The sequence below is a fragment of the Oncorhynchus kisutch genome, linkage group LG22 (genome assembly GCF_002021735.2).
Source record: "Oncorhynchus kisutch isolate 150728-3 linkage group LG22, Okis_V2, whole genome shotgun sequence".
Lineage (NCBI taxonomy): Eukaryota > Metazoa > Chordata > Actinopteri > Salmoniformes > Salmonidae > Oncorhynchus > Oncorhynchus kisutch.
Window position 1 is genome coordinate 49,661,948 of NC_034195.2, and position 6,475 is coordinate 49,668,422.

A 6,475-nucleotide genomic window follows, 5' to 3' on the forward strand; every position below is an offset into this window, starting at 1 on the left:
TCCTCCATGATTCAACAATGGAAATAAGTCCCAGACTGTATTGTGTGTTATCCTCCATGATTCAACAATGGAAATAAGTCCCAGACTGTATTGTGTGTTATCCTCCATGATTCAACAATGGAAATAAGTCCCAGACTGTATTGTGTGTTATCCTCCATGATTCAACAATGGAAATAAGTCCCAGACTGTATTGTGTGTTATCCTCCATGATTCAACAATGGAAATAAGTCCCAGACTGTATTGTGTGTTATCCTCCATGATTCAACAATGGAAATAAGTCCCAGGCTGTATTGTGTGTTATCCTCCATGATTCAACAATGGAAATAAGTCCCAGACTGTATTGTGTGTTATCCTCCATGATTCAACAATGGAAATAAGTCCCAGACTGTATTGTGTGTTATCCTCCATGATTCAACAATGGAAATAAGTCCCAGACTGTATTGTGTGTTATCCTCCATGATTCAACAATGGAAATAAGTCCCAGGCTGTATTGTGTGTTATCCTCCATGATTCAACAATGGAAATAAGTCCCAGACTGTATTGTGTGTTATCCTCCATGATTCAACAATGGAAATAAGTCCCAGACTGTATTGTGTGTTATCCTCCATGATTCAACAATGGAAATAAGTCCCAGACTGTATTGTGTGTTATCCTCCATGATTCAACAATGGAAATAAGTCCCAGGCTGTATTGTGTGTTATCCTCCATGATTCTGCTGATGTGCATGGAGGGGTTTTGCAGGTTTTGTGTGGCTTGTTTTTTTTTTAAATGGTCGAATTAATAAACTAAACTGAACCGTCATAAACTCCTTGAAAACAAGTAACGTGATAGATCCTAGTTTACTTATAAAGACTGAAAAAAATATATTTATTGTGTTCAAATTTCCCTAGGCAACAGATTCAGTTACAGTACACGCAATCTCAGCTATGACTTGGCTGCAGTCCTGCAATACTTGACAATTCCCACCAGACCACCAGGCTCAAATACTTCTCAAATCGTTACAATTCTTTGAGAGTTTTCTCTAGCCTGCCTGGAGTGACAGTGTGAAAGGGTGAAAGGGTTTGTAACTTCTGGGGCTTTTCTAGTGGTTCAATTAAAGCAGGCAACATGAATACGTCACAGATAACATATTTGAATTGATTTAAAATAGCATTTGAACCCAGGTCTGATTCCCTCCCAAACACAGGATATGTCTCAGCAGCATTGATCCTCATTGTTAGGACATGTTTCTACTACAGTCAGTAATCCTATTGTACATTCATCATCTACCAGGGGAAAGTACAATCTGAGAAATGAGCTGTATCATTAAAGAGCTATGTAGTAAAGACAGAGTAACACACTGAAACCCATCCCTGAACTGCACCTGTTGTTGATGGAGAGACCAATCTGTTAAGACAACACTCTGTTCAGCTGGAACAGTCTGGCAGCATCCCAGTAGAACTTTGCCAAAGGCAGCCTGGTACACACAGACCAGTGAGCAAGATGTTTTACTTTCAGCAATAATTAACACTTAACTTACCTGAGAGAGATGTAAACACGTTAAAAAGAACTCCCTAAATGTTTTCATACAGCCTTGATTCTGGACTACTCAGTGGGTGCTGCAGGTGTTGACTTTCCAAGTATAGTGGTTGTACCAATGAATAAGATATAAGGTAGTGTGACCTAGTGTCCACTTTCTTCACAGAAGGCCAGCGTGTAATTAGCAATCAAAATATGTAATAAAACATGTGTCTGAGACATGTCGTCGTCGTCGTCGTCGTCGTCCCCCCCCCCCCGCACACACACACTGCACCCCGGTGTTACTTTACTCTACACACTACCTCACACAGACACAGAGACAGAGACAGACAGACAGACACATGCAGACAGACAGACAGACAGACAGACAGACAGACAGACAGACAGACAGACAGACAGACAGACACATGCAGACAGACACAGAGACAGGGAGACAGACAGACAGACACATGCAGACACAGAGACAGACAGACACATGCAGACACAGAGACAGACAGACACAGAGACAGACAGACAGACAGACACATGCAGACACAGAGACAGACACATGCAGACAGGGAGACACATGCAGACAGGGAGACAGACAGACATACAGACACATGCAGACACAGAGACAGACAGACACAGAGACAGACAGACAGACAGACAGGGAGACGAACGTGGGGTCTAAAACAGGATCACTGCATCGGGGCAGTAGACATTCCGATCATAACACACGCTCCGATCCCAGCTCCTGCCCCATCCTTAACAGAGATTATCCTTCTTTTTGGTCCTTCGTGTCCTCTGTGCAGGGTCCAAGAGAAGCTCTGATTACCCCCTGTCCTGTCTGCCTGAGGGTAGGGGGGGACGAGATGGGAAGTGATGGTATGGGGTCTGAGACATCATTCATCAAACAAACAGATGCCCTCAATGTGCTACAGTACAGTTAGTTACTCTCACATCAACATTACATATCAGCAGTTTTTTTTGTCGTTGTGTTTCCCTTAGTAACTGCCAGCAGCCAATCACTTACAATCTTTCTTTCTTTCTTTCTTTTTTTGTTTCTTTTATTTTGATACTCCAGGATCCCGGAGTCGCCTCTTCACTGTTGATGTTGAGACTGGTATTTTGCGGGTACTATTTAATGAAGCTGCCAGTTGAGAACTTGTGAACTTCTGTTTCTCAAACTAGACACTCTAATGTACTTGTTCTCTTGCTCAGTTGTGCACCGGGGCCTCCCACTCCTCTTTCTATTCTGGTTAGAGACAGTTTGTGCTGTTCTGTGAATGGAGTAGTACACAGCGTTGTACGAGATCTTCAGTTTTTTGGCAATTTCTCACATGGAATAACCTTCATTTCTCAGAACAGGAATAGACTGATGAGTTTCAGAAGAAAGTTATTTGTTTCTGGCCATTTTGAGCCTGTAATCGAACCCACAAATGCTGATGCTCCAGATACTCAACTCGTCTAAAGAAGGACAGTTTCATTGCTTCTTTAATCAGAACAACAGTTTTCATCTGTGCTAACATAATTGCAAAAGGCTTTTCTAATGATAAACTTGGATTAGCTAACACAACGTGCCATTGGAACACAGGAGTGATGGTTGCTGATAATGGGCCTCTGTGCGACTATGTAGATATTCCATTAAAAATCAGCTGTTTCCAGCTACAATAGTCATTTACAACATTAACAATGTCCACACTGTATTTCTGATCAATTTGATGTTATTTTAATGGCCAAAAAAATGTTTTTCTTTCAAAAACAAGGACATTTCTAAGTGACCCCAAACCTTTGAACAGTAGTGTATACATGTATATATATATTTTTTATCACTCACCATCTCTATACCTAAATATTAGCATTATGTTTTTTTCAGTTTACAAACCTTTATTTTTTGCTCTACAAGGTTACTAGCTCTGTCACATCCGCATGCAGTGTGTGGCCTTGGCCCGTCGAAAGACAAACACACCCTGAAATACAGTTCTGGGTAAATATCTGCTGAACTGAAAAGGCCACTTTGCTTTTTTCTACCTGCCTGCAGACTTGTCTCTGTCTCTCTCTCTCTCTCTGTCTCTCTCTCTCTCTGTCTCTGTCTCTGTCTCTGTCTCTGTCTCTGTCTCTGTCTCTGTCTCTCTCTCTCTCTCTCTCTCTCTCTCTCTCTGTCTCTCTCTCTCTCTCTGTCTCTCTCTCTGTCTCTCTCTCTCTGTCTCTCTGTCTCTGTCTCTCTCTCTCTCTGTCTCTGTCTCTGTCTCTCTCTCTGTCTCTCTCTCTCTCTCGCTGTCTCTCTCTCTTTCTCTCTGTCTCTCTCTCTCTCTCTCTCTCTCTCTCTCTCTCTGTCTCTCTCTCTCTCTCTGTCTCTCTCTCTGTCTCTCTCTCTCTCTCTCTCTCTCTCTGTCTCTCTGTCTCTGTCTCTCTCTCTCTCTGTCTCTGTCTCTGTCTCTCTCTCTGTCTCTCTCTCTCTCTCGCTGTCTCTCTCTCTTTCTCTCTTTCTCTCTCTCTCTTTCTCTCTCTCTCTCTCTCTCTCTCTCTCTCTCTCTCTCTCTCTCTCTCTCTCTGTCTCTGTCTCTGTCTCTCTCTCTGTCTCTCTCTCTCTCTCGCTGTCTTTCTCTCTTTCTCTCTCTCTCTCTCTCTCTTTCTCTCTCTCTTTCTCTCTCTCTCTTTCTCTCTCTCTCTCTCTCTCTCTCTCTCTCTCTCTCTCTCGTGACCCTTTCACCTTGTAATTGGTTCCTAATTTAGTGATACTGTACTTTCATTTATTCACTCTGTTTTCAAGTTTCCTCATTGACAATCAATACTCCCCTTTAACCCACAGACTGCCACAGTGCTCCTTCTACCACGTTACTAATGATTTCTGTCCCCATTAAGAAACGTAACGGACACTGTGGATCGAAGAAAATGTCTGGGGAATAAAATGAGTTCAGTAAAGAGAAAGACAGAGATGTTCTGCCTGTCTGCTGCTTCTTTACAGTCTAGAGATGAAACTGTGCCCATAAAAAGCCACGGCCTCTGGGCAGAGGCAAAATAAAACACTCACATACGTCATGTTACACTGGAAACCAACCTGATTCAACCTTCTCATTCCAACTCCAAAAATACAGTATACTTCTTTGGGGACCAAAAGCTGTGTTCTGTAGCTTTAGATGAAGTGTCTCATATTAAGTCTATCTGATACAAAAGGGAGGAAACTATGAAGATGATTTATACAATAAAGTGTCTATGAAAAGAAGCAGACCATTCTCTCTGTCCCTCATATCCTCTCTTTAACAATCCTGTATAATATACTATCCTCTCTTTAATAATCCTGTATAATATACTATCCTCTCCTTCATAATCCTGTATAATATACTATCCTCTCTTTAATAATCCTGTATAATATACTATCCTCTCTTTAATAATCCTGTATAGTATACTATCCTATCTATATGGGACAGATCTGTGCCGCGGGTCTGGCTTTCTTGAAGGTGAAACTCTTTACTAGTATTCCCTTGTCTCTACCTCGCTCGCTTGTTGCTAATTTAGGCCAGCGCTCAGTCATGTGAACGGCCAATCTTTCCTGGGCACCAAGAGAGGAAGTCACAAGGTGAAGAGAAAAAAAAACGAGTGTAAACATCCAGAACTGTCTGTACTGTTCCACGCAATGCCCGTTTGAAATATTATGCAGAAGAGGAGGTGACTAGGAGCGATACAGGCCAGAGGGGTAAGAGGAAAGACAGGAAAATGGAAAAAGAGAGGTGAGGGATGACGGATAGAAGGATACAACAGGGGCATATGGGCAGTGGTGTAAAGTACTTAAGTAAAAAATACTTTAAAGTACTACTTAAGTCGTTTTTTGGGGTATCTGTACTTTAAAGGTAAAAGTGAAAGTCACCCAGTAAAATACTACTTGAGTAAAAGTCTAAAAGTATTTGGGTTTAATAAGCTATATGTACTTTTACTCAAGTATGACAATTGGGTACTTTTTCCACCACTGCATATGGGGGTCATTTCCATTTCCCTATAGCATTTGTCTTATATCTATAGCATTATAGAGGGATATACATCTCAGCCTAGCCTCCTAGCATGTCTGGCTGTAGGTCTGGTTTCTACAAGGAGGTAGACAGATTCCCTCCAAGGGTCTCTCCCGTTCAGTAAGCATGAGGTACTAGGTGACATGTACTGGGAGGGGAGGGGAGGGGAGGGGAGGGGAGGGGAAGGGGGAGCGATATCCTTTTACAGTCTGGAAATAAAGCAAACCAGTGATGGTGGAGGAACTGTCTGTCTGTCTGTCTGTCTGCCAGTTTTACATGCTTTGGGAATTTGCTCTTGGGATTTGTGGTGCATCGCCCCTGACCTGACCTGTCTAATCATTAAAGGTACATAACCCCTGACCTGACCTGTCTAATCATTAAAGGTACATCACCCCTGACCTAACCTGTCTAATCATTAAAGGTACATCACCCCAGACCTGACCTGTCTAATCATTAAAGGTACATCACCCCTGACCTGACCTGTCTAATCATTAAAGGTGCATTGCCCCTGACCTGTCTAATCATTAAAGGTACATCACCCCTGACCTGTCTAATCATTAAAGGTACATCACCCCTGACCTGTCTAATCATTAAAGGTACATCACCCCTGACCTGTCTAATCATTAAAGGTACATCACCCCTGACCTGTCTAATCATTAAAGGTACATCACCCCTGCCATTACCTGTCTAATCATTAGAGGACTCTGAAAATAACACAGACATAAACCCTGTTCCCCCGAGACGTCAAACAGAAGCCTGTCAGTCACAAGAGTCACAACATTCTAAGAATGTCCTGATCCTGATCTGCTTGGGATGGGATGCCTAGGGGAGAGACAGCGAATGCTCCTGCCAACACATACACATACGCACCAACATCGGATAGACAATATCGCTGACTTTCGTAACAAAACAAATTGTGGACGGAGACGAGCATGGAGACGAGACTGGCACAGTGTTACATAGCCTACACA